The 17342-nt window shown below is 44.7% G+C and overlaps 1 protein-coding gene across 2 annotated transcripts in view; it reads left to right on the top strand.

Annotated features, from left to right (window-relative positions):
• The first annotated feature begins 536 nt into the window (after window positions 1–536).
• The window catches only part of LOC129860373 (semaphorin-4G-like), an 85700-nt gene continuing 68894 nt past the window's right edge, over window positions 537–17342 (top strand). Inside the window, exon 1 of one of the 2 annotated variants that reach the window (XM_055930729.1) lies at window positions 537–876. The gene's annotated coding sequence lies outside the window, so the exon portion shown is untranslated. The remainder of the gene's footprint in view (window positions 877–17342) is intronic. The other variant, XM_055930728.1, reaches the window with a different exon arrangement.

Here is a 17342-nt window from a genome sequence, read left to right on the forward strand (position 1 = left end):
TACTCCGAGCTGGGGGTTTTAAAACAGGGTTTAACATGATTCCTAGGACCTTTAAAAAAAAAAAAAAACGTTTTGTATATGGACCCTGATATCACTTCAACTCCCATGGTCCCCCAACAGGTGGTGCTAAGTCGATGTGAGTGCATATTTATTATGATAAAGGAAGTTTCCAGTATAACCTGTGTGAAATCAATTTGTTGCCACACACACACACAAAACAGTTATCATATCGATTTGAATATATCATCGTAGGAAGCTATTAGAATTGTATATAGGCTTTCCACATCAGGCGCACATTAAGTCACACCAATTCAAATATCTTTTTTTTTTTTTTAACTCGGCAAGTCAGTTAAGAACAAATTATTGGTTACAATAACGGTCTACCCCTGCCAAACCCTAACCTGGGTGTGCCGCCCTATGGGACTCCCAATCACAGCCGGTTGTGATACAGCCTGGAATCAAACCAGGGTCTGTAGTGACGCCTCTAGCACTGAGATGCTGTGCCTTAGATTGCTGCGCCACTCGGAAACGCACATTGAAACCTATGTGTAGTGACACAGCTGACCAGTTGCATGTTGCATGTTACCATGTCAGAAGTAACAAGGAAATGAGCATAGAGATAATTGTTTACAATGGCAAGAAGGGATTGATTAACATTCTAATTTGAAACCATTTGCGCATGTATTGAGAGAGAGAGAGAGAGCGCGACACCGGTGTTGGGACTAGAATAGACATATGCATGCACAATACGCTGGTTTGACAGAGCATAGGCTGGCATATGCGCGCTGGACTGCGCACCACTCCAACACCACGCGGGGACTCACAAATAATTATTCTATAGAAGAGTATTCTCTAGTTTCGTAGAACATTTGCAAGGTAAGGTTTACACAATTGTAACTACATAAGACTAACTGTACTGTAGCCTACTGTACAGTGCTCTGTATTGTATTTCGTTCAGTTCACCTATTCAGTCTTGAATGGGGTGTGTGAGGTACAGGACAAATCGCAGGCAGGTGCAGGTGCGTGAGAAAGCGCTCTAAGAAGTATTCTTAAAATGCTGCAGTGTTCGTCAGACACGTAACATTGTGGAAATGTGTATTGCGTCGCGGTGGTGTTACTAGGCGACATAGGATCATTTATTTCAGACAGAGTACATTGCATGGTTATTATTGGTAGGCTACTCTGAAAATGCGTAATAACATAAGACAACACTTGCGCGCGTGGCAGAATGATTCGAAGTTATGTTGCGATGTGTACAATTAGGTGCTGGAATGCAAATGAAGCTCATGACGGTTTTGTCTGATCTCGGTCATAATATAAAATATTTATCCTACAAACTTGCTATGATATTGAGAGCATATATAGCACTCGAGTTGACTTATCTATAAGCAACATTTTCCTGGCCATATACAGTACATTGCTGTTGAAGTTTTCTAATAGGCAAAGCCATATAGGTCAGTGTATGGCCACTTGAACAAGCAATGGTGAGGCAAAATATTTCAACTTGGTCTCAGAGCATGTCCTATTATTCTGGTCTAAATCCAAGATACTACATTTAGTATGATATCTAACATTTCATATGGTATGTAATAATGAATTTGTGGATCCATCATCTATTTCGTATGATATGTTACGAATTACAATTCGTACAATATGTTACGAATTGCAATTCGTCCATATGTTCACACATTTGCTAAACGTACAATATGTTACGAATTTGCGAAATGTAAATGTACTCCCTGATCATCCACAACAGCGTGGCAAAGCACGACTCCAACACCATCATTAAATTTGCTGACGACTAAACAGTGGTAGGCCTGATCACCGACAACGATGAGATAGCCTATAGGGAGGAGGTCAGAGACCTGGCAGTGTGGTGCCTGGACAACAACCTCTGCCTCAATGTGAGCAAGACAAAGGAGATGATCGTGGACTACAGGAATAGGAGGGCCGAACAGGCCCCCATTAACATCGATAGGGCTGTAGTGGAGCGGATCGAGAGTTTTAAGTTCCTTGGTATCCACATCACCAACAATCTATCATGGTCCAAACACACCAAGACAGTCGTGAAGAGGGCACGACAAAACCTTTTCCCCCTCAGGAGACTGAAAAGATTTGGCATGGGTCCCCAGATCCTCAAAAAGTTCTACAGCTGCACCATCGAGAGCATCCTGACCAGTTGCATCACCGTCTGGTATGGCAACTGCTCGGCATCCGACCGTAAGGCGCTACAGAGGGTACGGCCCAATACATCACTGGGACCAAGCTTCCTGCCATCCAGGACCTATATACTAGGCTGTGTCAGAGGAAGGCACGCAAAATTGTCAAAGACTCTAGTCACCCAAGTCATAGACTGTTCTCTCTGCTACCGCACGGCAAGCAGTACCGAAGCACCAAATCTAGGTCCAAAAGGCTCCTTAACAGCTTCTACCCCCAAGCTATAAGACTGCTGAACAATTAATCAAATGGCCACACGGACTATTTACATTGACCCCCCCGCTGCTACTCACTGTTTATTACCTATGCATAGTCACTTTACCCCAACCTACCTCGACTAGCCTGTATCCCCGCACATTGACTCTGTACTGGTACCCCCTGTATATAGCCTCGTTATTGTTATGTAATTTTACTGTGTTACTTTAAATGTTTTACTTTAGTTTATTTAGTAAATATTTTTTTTACTATTTATTGAACTGCATTGTTGGTTAAGGGCTTCTAGGTAAGCATTTCACGGTAAGGTCTACACCTGTTGTATTTGGCGCATGTGACAAATAAAATTTGATGTTAAGAATTCCAATTTGTTGTGACTAACGTTAGCTATGTGGCTAATGCTAATGTTAGCTAGCTCTAGGGGTTAGGGATAAAGGTTAGGGTTAGGAGTTAGGTTAAAGGGTTAAGGTTAGAGTTAGGTGAATGACTAGCTAAAAGTGTTCAGGTTAGGGTAAGGGGAAGGGTTAGCTAACATACCAGGTAATTGTAAAGTAGCTAAAAAAGTAGGAAAAAGTAGCAAAGTTGCTAATTAGCTAAAATGCTAAAGTTGTCCATGATGAGATTCGAACACACAACCTTTGGTTTGCTAGATGTTCCCATCATCTGCGCCCTTGCTGTGTGTTTGTGTGTGTTTAGGACTAGTAACAAATTGATTTCACACTGGAAACTGCCTTTGGTGCTCTCTTCAAGTATTAGTGGACTGAGGAAGGCCTTTATAGTAGATCACTTCATTATTCATGACATGAGCCTTTAGAATACAGGTACATTCTGAAGAGGACAACTCACCAGTCCAGCCAGGGGCGTGACTTTGGTTTTTGAAGTGGAGGGGACATAACCTCACAGGGGGCTCTGGGGGTCCTCCCTCAGATTTTTTGGGGGGGGTATTCTAAAGCTAATTTCCTGGTTTCTACACAATCTACAGTACCAGTCAAAAGTTTGGACACACCAACTCATTCAATGGTTCTTCTTTATTTGTACTATTTTCAAAATTGTAGAATAATAGTGAACACATCAAACTATGAAATAACACATATGGAATCATGTAGTAACCAAAAAAGTGTTTGAGATTCTTCAAAGTAGCCACCCTTTGCCTTGATGACAGCATTGCACACTTGGCATTCTCTCAACCAGCTTCATGAGGTAGTCACCTGGAAAGCATATCAATTAACAGGTGTGCCTTGTTAAAAGTTAATTTGTGGAATTTCTTTCCTTCTTAATGCGTTTGAGCCAATGAGTTGTGTTGTGACAAAGTAGGGGTGGTATACAGAAGATTGGCAAAATACCAAGTCCATATTATGGCAAGAACAGCTCAAATAAGCAAATAAAAACAACAGTCCATCATTACTTTAGACATGAAAGTCAGTCAATCCGGAAAATTGTAACAGACACATCTCAACATCATCTGTTCAGAGGAGACTGCGTGAAATCAGGCCTTCATGGTTGAATTGCTGCAAAGAAACCACTACTAAAGGACAACAGTAAGAAGAAGAGACTTGCTTGGGCCAAGAAACATGAGCATTGGACATTAGAACGGTGGAAATCTGTCCTTTGGTCTGATGAGTCCAAATGTGAGATTTTTGGTTCCAACCGCCTTGACTTTGTGAGACGCAGAGTAGGTGAACGGATGATCTCGGCATGTGTGGTTCCCGCCGTGAAGCATGGAGGAGGAGGTGTGATAGTGTGGGGTGCTTTGCTAGTGACACTGTCAGTGATTTATTTAGAATTCAAGGCACACTTAACCAGCATGGCTACTACAGCGTTCTGCAGCAATACGCCATGCCATCTGGTTTGCGCTTAGTGGGACTATCATTTGTTTTTCAACAGGACAATGACCCAACACACCCCCAGGCTGTGTATGGGCTATTTGACCAAGAAGGAGAGTGATGGAGTGCTGCATCAGATGACCTGGCCTGCACAATCACCCGACCTCAACCAAATTTAAATGGTTTGGGATGAGTTGGATCGCAGTGTGAAGGAAAAGAAGCCAGGATATGTGGGAACTCCTTCAAGACTGTTGGAAAAGCATTCCAGGTGAAGCAGGTTGAGAGAATGCCGAGTGTGCAAACCTGTCAAGCCAAAGGGTGTCTTTGAAGAATCTAAAATATATTTTGATTTGTTTAACACTATATTGGTTACTACATGATTCCATATGTGTTATTTCATAGTTTTGATGTCTTCACTATTATTCTACAATGTAGAAAACAGTAAAAGTAAAGAAAAACCCTTGAATGTGTCCAAAACTTTGACTGGTACTGTAATATTATCCTTTTGGGTTCACTTTTATTGTAAAAAGAATATAATGTTTATAAATACTTCCCAATGAATGTGGATGCTAACATGATTATGGATAATCATCTATGAATAATGATGAGTGAGAAAGTTATAGGTGCACAAATATCATATCCCCCAAAAATGCTAACCTCCCCTGTTATTGTAGTGGTGAGAAGTTAGTTTTAGGGGTATGAATTTTGTGCGCCTAACTTTCTCTCTTATCATTAGTCACGATTCATTCAGGATTATCCGTAATCATGGTATCATCCATATTCATGTAGAAGTGTTAAGAAACATATTCTATTCAGATTTACAATAAAACTGACTCCAAAATGACATTAACAAAGGCTACAAAACATGTCCATACACACAACAGCTGTTAGATACTGCTACCTTACAGAAAGCTAGAGGCTAGCGCTAAACTGGCTGTGGTAGCTAATAGCTAGCTAGTTAATTCACTTCAGACAGAACTTCAATCGAGGGGGGATGAAACATGTATAACTGACACGTTTCATGTTAGTTACACTACTAATTCAGCACTGGGAATAAATAAATTTCTGTTAAGTCAAACAGCAGTTACCTTGCCAGCTACATCAGTCAAATGAAGAGTAGCCAGTTTCTGGTCTGCTTGCTTTTACAACGCTGAGAAAAAGCACAACACACAGACAACAGCTGTCTCTGTTTGCACGCTCTGTGGTGTCTGCGTGGTTTGAAATCCAGCCGGTTGATACGCCAAACAGCCTACCCAATAGCTCTGAGGCATCCGCATGGTCCTAAAGCACACCGATGCCGCTTTTTGTATCACAGTGCAGTGATAAAACTGGGGGGGACCAAAATGCATTTTCAGAATGTGGGTGGGATCTTGTCTCCCCGTCCCCAGTGAAATTTGCGCTCGAGTCCAGCAAATATGCATGGTGACAACTTAGAGCTGGGAAAAACTGATGCTCCATGGTATGGAAGCTTTCCTTTGTTACATTATAAGGCACATAATCCCCACTCAATTTATAGGTCAAGTTAAAATGTAGTGCATGGCTTCCCGAAGGTCTTGCTAATTTCTACCTGTCCTGATGGAGTGCTTCATATAATTAAGCAATAAGGCCCGAGGAGGTGTGGTATATGGCCAATATACCACGGCTAAGGGCTGTTCTTAAGCACGACGCATCGCGGAGTGCCTGGATACAGCCCTTAGCCATGGTATATTGGCCATATATCACAAACCCCTGAGGTTCCTTATTACTATTATAAACTGGTTACCAATGTAATTAGAGCAGTAAAAATAAATGGTTTTGTCATACGGTCTGATATACCATGGCTGTCAGCCAATTAGCATTCAGGGCTCAAACCACCCAGTTTATAAACATTTACATTTAAGTCATTTAGCAGACGCTCTTATCCAGAGCGACTTACAAATTGGTGCATTCACCTTATGATATCCAGTGGAACAACCACTTTACAATAGTGCATCTAACTCTTTTAAGGGGGAGGGGGGGTTAGAAGGATTACTTTATCCTATCCTAGGTATTCCTTAAAGAGGTGGGGTTTCAGGTGCCTCCGGAAGGTGGTGATTGACTCCGCTGACCTGGCGTCGTGAGGGAGTTTGTTCCACCATTGGGGTGCCAGAGCAGCGAACAGTTTTGACTGGGCTGAGCGGGAACTGTACTTCCTCAGAGGTAGGGAGGCGAGCAGGCCAGAGGTGGATGAACGCAGTGCCCTTGTTTGGGTGTAGGGCCTGATCAGAGCCTGAAAGTACGGAGGTGCCGTTCCCCTCACAGCTCCGTAGGCAAGCACCATGGTCTTGTAGCGGATGCGAGCTTCAACTGGAAGCCAGTGGAGAGAGCGGAGGAGCGGGGTGACGTGAGAGAACTTGGGAAGGTTGAACACCAGACGGGCTGCGGCGTTCTGGATGAGTTGTAGGGGTTTAATAGCACAGGCAGGGAGCCCAGCCAACAGCGAGTTGCAGTAATCCAGACGGGAGATGACAAGTGCCTGGATTAGGACCTGCGCCGCTTCCTGTGTGAGGCAGGGTCGTACTCTGCGAATGTTGTAGAGCATGAACCTACAGGAACGGGTCACCTCCTTGATGTGAGTTGAGAACGACAGGCTGTTGTCCAGGATCACGCCAAGGTTCTTAGCACTCTGGGAGGAGGACACAATGGAGTTGTCAACCGTGATGGCGAGATCATGGAACGGGCAGTCCTTCCCCGGGAGGAAGAGCAGCTCCGTCTTGCCGAGGTTCAGCTTGAGGTGGTGATCCGTCATCCACACTGATATGTCTGCCAGACATGCAGAGATGCGATTCGCCACCTGGTTATCAGAGGGGGGAAAGGAGAAGATTAATTGTGTGTCGTCTGCATAGCAATGATAGGAGAGACCATGTGAGGATATGACAGAGCCAAGTGACTTGGTGTATAGCGAGAATAGGAGAAGGCCTAGAACAGAGCCCTGGGGGACACCAGTGGTGAGAGCACGTGGTGCGGAGACAGATTCTCGCCACGCCACCTGGTAGGAGCGACCTGTCAGGTAGGACGCAATCCAAGCGTGGGCCGCGCCGGAGATGCCCAGCTCGGAGAGGGTGGAGAGGAGGATCTGATGGCTCACAGTATCAAAGGCAGCCGATAGGTCTAGAAGGATGAGAGCAGAGGAGAGAGAGTTAGCTTTAGCAGTGCGGAGCGCCTCCGTGACACAGAGAAGAGCAGTCTCAGTTGAATGACTAGTCTTGAAACCTGACTGATTTGGATCAAGAAGGTCATTCTGAGAGAGATAGCAGGAGAGCTGGCCAAGGACGGCACGTTCAAGAGTTTTGGAGAGAAAAGAAAGAAGGGATACTGGTCTGTAGTTGTTGACATCGGAGGGATCGAGTGTAGGTTTTTTCAGAAGGGGTGCAACTCTCGCTCTCTTGAAGACGGAAGGGACGTAGCCAGCGGTCAAGGATGAGTTGATGAGCGAGGTGAGGTAAGGGAGAAGGTCTCCGGAAATGGTCTGGAGAAGAGAGGAGGGGATAGGGTCAAGCGGGCAGGTTGTTGGGCGGCCGGCCGTCACAAGACGCGAGATTTCATCTGGAGAGAGAGGGGAGAAAGAGGTCAAAGCACAGGGTAGGGCACTGTGAGCAGAACCAGCGGTGTCGTTTGACTTAGCAAACGAGGATCGGATGTTGTCGACCTTTTTTTCAAAATGGTTGACGAAGTCATCTGCAGAGAGGGAGGAGGGGGGAGGAGGGGGAGGAGGATTCAGGAGGGAGGAGAAGGTGGCAAAGAGCTTCCTAGGGTTAGAGGCAGATGCTTGGAATTTAGAGTGGTAGAAAGTGGCTTTAGCAGCAGAGACAGAAGAGGAGAATGTAGAGAGGAGGGAGTGAAAGGATGCCAGGTCCGCAGGGAGGCGAGTTTTCCTCCATTTCCGCTCGGCTGCCCGGAGCCCTGTTCTGTGAGCTCGCAGTGAGTCGTCGAGCCACGGAGCAGGAGGGGAGGACCGAGCCGGCCTGGAGGATAGGGGACATAGAGAGTCAAAGGATGCAGAAAGGGAGGAGAGGAGGGTTGAGGAGGCAGAATCAGGAGATAGGTTGGAGAAGGTTTGAGCAGAGGGAAGAGATGATAGGATGGAAGAGGAGAGAGTAGCGGGGGAGAGAGAGCGAAGGTTGGGACGGCGCGATACCATCCGAGTAGGGGCAGTGTGGGAAGTGTTGGATGAGAGCGAGAGGGAAAAGGATACAAGGTAGTGGTCGGAGACTTGGAGGGGAGTTGCAGTGAGATTAGTGGAAGAACAGCATCTAGTAAAGATGAGGTCAAGCGTATTGCCTGCCTTGTGAGTAGGGGGGGAAGGTGAGAGGGTGAGGTCAAAAGAGGAGAGGAGTGGAAAGAAGGAGGCAGAGAGGAATGAGTCAAAGGTAGACGTGGGGAGGTTAAAGTCACCCAGAACTGTGAGAGGTGAGCCATCCTCAGGAAAGGAACTTATCAGGGCGTCAAGCTCATCGATGAACTCTCCAAGGGAACCTGGAGGGCGATAAATGATAAGGATGTTAAGCTTGAAAGGGCTGGTAACTGTGACAGCATGGAATTCAAAGGAGGCGATAGACAGATGGGTCAGGGGAGAAAGAGAGAATGTCCACTTGGGAGAGATGAGGATCCCAGTGCCACCACCCCGCTGACCAGAAGCTCTCGGGGTGTGCGAGAACACGTGGGCAGACGAGGAGAGAGCAGTAGGAGTAGCAGTGTTATCAGTGGTAATCCATGTTTCCGTCAGTGCCAAGAAGTCGAGGGACTGGAGGGACGCATAGGCTGAGATGAACTCTGCCTTGTTGGCCGCAGATATAAAGATGTAATATAGTATGGAGCACCAGAAGTGATGATGATAAGCAACCTGAACTCTGTGACCCTGTAACTCATGGACACTGATTCAAGGTGACACCGGAGATGGAGGGTTGTTGTGAGGTAGGGTGTAAATCACATCAAAAGGGGGATCCCGTGTTATCCTCTTCATGTTTGTGGATCACCAATAATTTATTCAGTTCTGTACCCTCAGGGTTCAAATGAAAGAGAGTAGGTACTTTTCCAACACTGAGAAGGAAATGACCTTGTGTCATGACTATTCACTAGCCTTTTACTGCCCTTATCTGGATTTGCTTCGGTTTGAAAAATTTAACCTTTTATTCAGTTGGATATTTTACTGAAAAAACGTGAAACCTCTCTCCGTCAATGTGACATAATTGTTAATGTGCCTCTACTACTGTGTTGTGGTAATGTTGCGACAGTCAGTATGTTTACATACGCAGTAATAATTAGATATTAAACTGATTATGGTAGTAGCATGATTATGCAATAGTAATGTAAACACCTTACTGCTTATCTTAATCAGCGTAACATCAATGTCACGCCCTGACCATAGAGAGCCCTTGTTTCTCTATGGTGTAGTAGGTCAGGGTGTGACTAGGAGGTATTCTAGTTTATAATTTCTGTTGTGTTCTAGATTATATTTTCTATGTTGGTGTTTTGTATGATTCCCATTGGGGATCATATTTAAGTAGCTATTTTTCCCACCTGTGTTTGTAGGATATTGTTTTGTGTTTGTGCACCACGTAGTCACGTTTAGTTGTTCATTTATTTATATATTTTGTTATGTTTTAGGTTCTCTTTGAATTAAATATGTGGAACTCAACATCCGCTGCGCCTTCGTCCCGTTCTAACGACAGCCGTGACAATCAAAATCAAAGTAAGCATATGCCGATTAAAACTGAGCAATCTTTCGACTTCTTAGGACATTTAAACACCTTAAAAATAAAAATAAAATAAAAAATATCGGCATTTCAGCTGTATATTTGATCTGCGCATATGCTAGCACCAGCCGAACGAGCTTCCCTCTTTAGCGCAAGTAAAGTAATTCCGGAACTGAATGTATGCGTCTTAGAAGTGGTTTTCACATGCAAACTTTGTATGTCCGAACTCAGGATCAAATCTGCTTCCCGAAAATAACATGGTCGCTGTGGTAAAATGTTAATTTTGATTGGTGATTTTCTGCATGTATCAGAGTGCCATCAGGTAGCCTGATTTCAGATGTGTCCATGTAAACAGGATTATTAGGGAAATCGTTCTTCTTGCAAAGCATGTACAGGTTTTAATAAAACTATTATATTAATCTGACAATTATTGTGTGCCTGTAACCATACTCATGTTTGTTGTTGGGTGCGATGTGTCAGATAGGGCTATTGGTGAATATGCTAAAATGTTCATTGTGTTCAAAGGATATGCTTTATACCAGGGTTCGTTTCGAACCACTATTTAGTTCCTATGTTCCAACAAGCAAAATAAAGTTCTGAACCGGTTCGAACCCCCAAAAAAGTACCAGTTTATATCGTTCTTTTTTGTTGTTGTAATTTTTACACCCTTTTTCTCCCCAATTTCATGATTACGATCTTGTCTCATCGCTGAACTCCCCAATGGGCTCGGGAGAGGCAAAGGTTGAGTCATGCATCCCGAAACATGACCCGCCAAACCACGCTTGTTAACACCCGCTCGCTTAACCCGGAAGCCAGCTGCACCAATGTGTCGGAGGAAACACCATTCAACTGACGACCGAATCAGCGTGCAGGCACCAGGCCTCCACAAGGAGTCGCTAGAGCACGATGAGCCAAGTAAAGCCCCCCCCCGGCCAACCCTCCCCTAACCCGGACGGCGCTGGGCTAATTGTGCGTCGCCCTATGGGACTCCTGGTCACGGTCGGTTGTGATACAGCCTGGGATGCAGCCTGCGATGCAGTACCTTAGACCACTGTGGCACTCTGGAGGCCCTTCTGTTCCCCTTTTAACCTGTGAAATCAGCAGTTAAAAACAACAACATTTAGCTCATTCAGTTACTTCACCAATAAGTGTGGATAGAGCAGGCACGCTAGTTGTTTAAATGCCTGATGGCCAGACAAGTGTAGCCTATGGCGCAACATGCAACTGAAATTTTGCAGGTGGGGAGAGATTGAGACAGGGTTGAGGAGTCTGGGCATCTTGTTATGACATGCATTATATGAATTAGGTTCACAGAATTATACCTAGGAGGAACTGCTTCTATGGAGGAACTTTGAATGTCCTTTGAGCTAACGTTAGCTAGCTAACAAGCTTGAGCTTGCTAGCTAACAAACGTGTGTGTGCAGAGCGGCAGAATTAAACATGTCTTACCATTTTGTAGTTAATAAATCCAACGTGAAAGGTAATAACTAAGCCTGTAGTGTCCTTAACTAGCATTGAAAAAGTTAATCCATTCTTCCCTAGCTAAAAATATATCTCCCTATTTTCTGAATCAAACTTGAAACGTAAGTACAGTAGCCTATGCTTCGGAGGGGGGAGGGGCAGGTAGCGTAAACACGCAAAGGCAAAGATTTACAGCTTTTAGGCAGACACTGGAATTAGTTTGAGTGACAGAGTCCGGGCTTTGCATAGGCGCTTTGTTGTGTTTTGTTGCGGGACTATAATTTTTTCCCTGCAACATAAAAGAACATTATTAACCGGTTCCCTTTTAAAATAATGGTTATGTTCCGGAACAGTTCCAGGTTCTGTTTCTGTTTCTTGAACATTTGTTATTTTCCTGCTTTATACCCAAATAAGATTTATATTGACATCTCAATCGCGAAGGGAAGAGCGGCCACCTCTTTCCTCCATTCCATTGGCCAATTGATAATAAGATGGATGACCTCCGATCACGGATTTGCTAACAACGGGACTCTAGTAACTGCAATATTGTCAGCTTTTCTGGAGCATGGCTTTCGGACAAGATACCCCCCATGGCTATCCAACTGTATGGATTCTCCATTCACTGAGCGGACAGGACAGTGGAGTCAGGGAAATCGAGAGGGGAGGGCTTTGCCTCTTCATCAACAACAAATTATGTGCTGACTCGAGCTCAGTTGAAGTCTCGATCCATTGTTCACATGTGTTGGAATACCTGATCGTCAAATGCCAACCCTTTTACCTCCCGAGGGAGGTTTCATATTACATATTACACAGGTTCCGGAGCCCGCCACATGTGGCAGGGTCTACAGTCATTACTGATTACAAAGGAAGACCCAGTCGTGATCTACCCAACGATGCCTCTCTACCAGAAGAACTCAACGCATTTTATGCACGCTTCGACAATAACAAAACCAACACTAACGCCGACCTAGAGGACTGGGTGATCTAGAGGACTGTAATCCCATGTCTTAAGCAGAAGTTCATTATTCCTGTTCCCAAGAACTCTACTCTACCTTTATTTAACCAGGTAGGCCAGTTGAGAACAAGTTATCATTTACAACAACTGCGACCTGGCCAAGATAAAGCAAAGCAGTGCGACAAAAACAACAAAGTTACACATGGGATAAACAAACGTACAGTCAATAACACAATAGAAAATATGTATACAGTGTGTGCAAATGAAGTAATATTAGGGAGGTAAGGCAATAAATAGGCCATAGTGGCGAAATAATTACAATTTAGCAATTAAACACTGGAGTAATAGATGTGCAGAAGATGAATGTGCAATTAGAGATACTGAGGTGCAAAGGAGCAAAACAATAAATTATATGGAGATGAGGTAGTTGGGTGTGCTATTTACAGATGGGCTATGTACAGGTACAATGATCTGTAAGCTGCTCTGACAGCTGATGCTTAAAGTTAGTGAGGGAGATATTAGTCTCCAGCGATTTTTGCAGTTCGTTCCAGTCATTCGTAGCAGAGAACTGGAAGGCAAGGTAGCCAAACGAGGAGTTGGCTTTGGGGGTGACCAGTGGAATATACCCGCTGGAGCGCGTGCTACGGGTGGGTGCTGCTATGGTGACCAGTGAGCTGAGATAAGGCGGGGCTTTACCTAGCAAAGACTTATAGATGACCTGGAGCCAGTGGGTTTGGCAACGAATATGAAGCGAGGGCCAGCCAACGAGAGCATACAGGTCACAGTGGTGGGTAGTATTTGGGGCTTTGGTGACAAAACGGATGGCACTGTGATAGCAAATTGGATGCAGTCTAAGTAGAGTGTTGGAGGCTATTTTGTAAATGACATCGCCGAAGTCAATGATCAGTAGGATGGTCAGTTTCACGAGGGTATGTTTGGCAGCATGAGTGAAGGACGCTTTGTTGCGAAATAGGAAGCCGATTCTAGATTTAATTTTGGATTGGAGATGCTTAATGTGAGTCTGGAAGGAGAATTTACAGTCTATCCAGACACCTAGGTATTTGTAGTTGTCCACATATTCTAGGTCAGAACCGCCCAGAGTAGTGCTGCTAGACGGGCAGGCGGGTGTGGGCAGTGATCGGTTGAAGAGCATGCATTTAGTTTTACTTGCATTTGGATGCCACGGAAGGAGTTGTATGGCATTGAAGCTCATCTGGAGGTTTGTTAACACAGAGTTCAAAGAAGGGCCAGAAGTATACAGAATGGTGTCGTCTGTGTAGAGGTGGATCAGAGAATCACCAGCAGCAAGAGCGGCATAATTGATGTATACAGAGAAAAGAGTCAGCCCGAGAATTGAACGCTGTTGCACCCCAATAGAGACTGCCAGAGGTCCGGACAACAGGTCCTCAGATTTGACACACTGAACTCTGAGAAGTAGTTGGTGGACCAGGTTAGGCAGTCATTTGAGAAACCAAGGCTGTTGAGTCTGCCGATAAGAATGTGGTGATTGACAGAGTCGAAAGCCTTGGCCAGGTCAATGAATACGGCTGCACAGTGTTGTCTTTTATCGATGGCGGTTATGATATTGTTTAGGACCTTGAGTGCGGCTGAGGGGCACCAATGACCAGCTTTGATACCAGATCGCATAGCGGAGAAAGTACGGGGGAATTCAAAATGGCCGGTGATCTGTTTGTTAACCTCACTAGGGTAGGGGGCACTATTTTCACCTCCGGATGAAAAGCGTGCCCAAAGTAAACTGCCTGCTACTCAGGCCCAGAAGCTAGAATATGCATATCATTTGTAGATTTGGATAGAAAACACTCCAAAGTTTCTAAAACTGTTAAACTAATGTCTGTGAGTATAACAGAACTGAAATGGCAGGCAAAAACCTGAGGAAAATCCATCCAGGAAGTGCCATTACTTTGAAGTGTCTGTTTTTCCAATGAAAGCCTATCCACCATTTAAAGGGATAGGACCCAGATTCCATTCCCTATGGCTTCCACTAGTTTTGAACAGTCTTTAGACATTGTTTCAGGCTTTTATTCTGAAAACTGAGGGCGAATTACAACATTGAGTGAGTGGACCCTGGGATGTCCTCAGAGCTGGTTACTGCGCACGACCAAGAGCGCGCCTTTCTTGTTTTTCTGTAATATTGACGACACTATTGTCCGGTTGAAATATTATCGATTATTTAGGCTAAAAACAACCTGAGGATTGATTATAAACATCATTTGACATGTTTCTACGAACTTCACAGATACTATTTGGAATTTGTCTGCCTCTTGTGACCGCATTTGAGCCATTGGATTACTGAACAAAACGCACCAACAAAATGGAGGGTTTTGGATATAAAGAGGGACTTTATCGAACAAAACAAACATTTATTGTGTAACATGGAGTCTTGTGAGTGCAACCATACAAAGATCAAAGGTAAGTGATTAATTTTATTGCTATTTCTGACTTTCGTGACTAATCTACTTGGCTGGTAACTGTATATAATGTTTTGTGTGCTGAGCGCTGTCCTCAGATAATTGCATGGTTTGCTTTCGCCGTAAAGCCTTTTTGAAATCTGACACGGCGGCTGGATTAACAAGAAGTTAAGCTTTATTTTGATGTATAAACACATTTTCAAGAATGTTAAATATTTGAATTGAGTATTTTTGAATTTCGCGCTCTGCAATTTCACTGGATGTTGGCCAGGTGGGACGCTACCGTCCCACACCCCCTATAGAGGTTAAAAGGGCTTTTGAAGACCTTGGAAAGGCAGGGTTGGATAGATATAGGTGTGTAACAGTTTGGGTCTAGAGTGTGTCCCCTTTGAAGAGGGGGATAACCGCGGCAGCTTTCCAATCTTTGGGGATCTCAGATGATACGAAAGAGGTTTAACAGGCTAGTAATTGGGGTTGCAACAATTGCAGCGGATAATTTTAGAAAGAGAGGGTCCAGATTGTCTCGCCCAGCTGATTTGTAGGGGTCCAGATTTTGCAGCTCTTTCAGAACATCAGCTATCTGGATTTGGGTGAAGGAGAAATGGGGGAGGCTTGGGCAAGTTGCTGTGGGGGGTGCAGAGCTGTTGACCGGGGTAGGGGTAGCCAGGTGGAAAGCATGGCCAGCCGTAGCAAAAATGCTTATTGAAATGTTCGATTATCGTAAATTTATCAGTGGTGACAGTGTTTCCTAGCAGTGGGCAGCTGGTAGGAGGTGCTCTTATTCTCCATGGACTTTAGTGTCCCAGAACCTTTGCGTTTTTGCTACAGGATGCAAATTTCTGTTTGAAAAAGCTAGCCTTTGCTTTCCTAACTGCCTGTGTATGTTGGTTCCCAACTTCCCTGAAAAGTTGCATATCGTGGGGGCTATTCGATGCTAATGCAGTACTCCACAGGATGTTTTTGTGCTGGTCAAGGGCAGTCAGGTCTGGAGTGAACCAAATGCTACATCTTTTCTTACTTCTACATTTTTTGAATGGGGCATGCTTATTTAAGATGGTGAGGAAAGCACTTTTAAAGAATAACCAGGCATCCTCTACTGACGGAATGAGGTCAATATCTTTCCAGGATACCCGGGCTGGGTCGATTAGAAAGGCCTTCTCGCTGAAGTGTTTAGGGAGCGTTTGACAGTGATGAGGGGTGGTCGTTTGTCCGCAGACCCATTACGGATGCAGACAATGAGGCAGTGATCGCTGAGATCCTGGTTGAAGACAGCAGAGGTGTATTTAGAGGGTAGGTTGGTCAGGATGATATATATGAGGGTGCCCGTGTTTACGGATTTAGGGTTATACCTGGTAGGTTCCATGATAATTTATGTGACATTGAGGGCATCTAGCTTAGGTTGTAGGACGGCAGGGGTGTTAAGCATATCCCAGTTTAGGTCACCTAACAGTACAAACTCTGAAGATAAATGGGGGGCGATTAATTTGCATGTGATGTCCAGGGCAGAGCTGGGGGCTGAAGGGGGTCTATAACAAGCGGCAACAGTGAGAGACTTATTTCTGGAAAGGTGGATTTTTACAAGTAGAAGATTGAACCGTTTGGGCAGACCTGGATAGCATGACAGAACTCTGCAGGCTATCTCTGCAGTAGATTGCAACTCCTCCCCCTTTTGGTAGTTCTATCTTGGTGGAAAATGTTGTAGTTGGTGATGGAAATTTCAGAATTTTTGGTGGCCTTCCTAAGCCAGGATTCAGACATGGCTATGACATCAGGGTTGGCAGAGTGTGCTAAAGCAGTGAAAAAAACAAACGTAGGGAGGAGGCTTTGATGTTAACATGCATGAAACCAAGGCTTTTACGGTTACAGAAGTCAACAAATGATAGCGCCTGGGGGATAGGAGTGGAACTGGGGGCTACAGGGCCTGGGTTAACCTCTACATCAGAGGATGATGTAGGATAAGGGTACGGCTAAAGGCTATAAGAACTGGTCGTCTAGTGCGTTGGGGACAAAGAATAAAAGGAGCAGATTTCTGGGCGTGGTGGAATAGATTTAGGGCATAATGTACAGACAATGGTATGGTAGGATGTGAGTACAGTGGAGGTAAACCTATGCATTGGGTGACGATGAGAGATGTTTTGTCTCTGGAGGCATCAGTTAACCTAGGTGAGGTCTCCACATGTGTGTGGGGTGGGATGAAAGAGCTAAGGCATTTTTAGCGGGACTGAGGGCTCTACAGTGAAATAAAACAATAAACTAGCTAAGACAGCAGTAGACAAGGCATATTGACATTAGAGAGAGGCATAAAGCAATTACAGGTGTTGAACAGGAGAGCTAAGACAACAACGGGTAAATGGCGATGAATGGGCAGAGTGGGTCAGTTATGTACATACAGGACCTGAGTTCGAGGCTGGGGCCGACAGGTAAACAAAATGAGGTACCGTGTTATCGAAACAGTCCAGGGGGCATCAGCTGTGTAGCTGAGTGATCATAGAGTCAAAAGAGCAGCAATAGGCGAGTCAGGGTGCTGTTC

This window comes from Salvelinus fontinalis, chromosome 8 (genome assembly GCF_029448725.1).
Source record: "Salvelinus fontinalis isolate EN_2023a chromosome 8, ASM2944872v1, whole genome shotgun sequence".
Classification (NCBI taxonomy): domain Eukaryota; kingdom Metazoa; phylum Chordata; class Actinopteri; order Salmoniformes; family Salmonidae; genus Salvelinus; species Salvelinus fontinalis.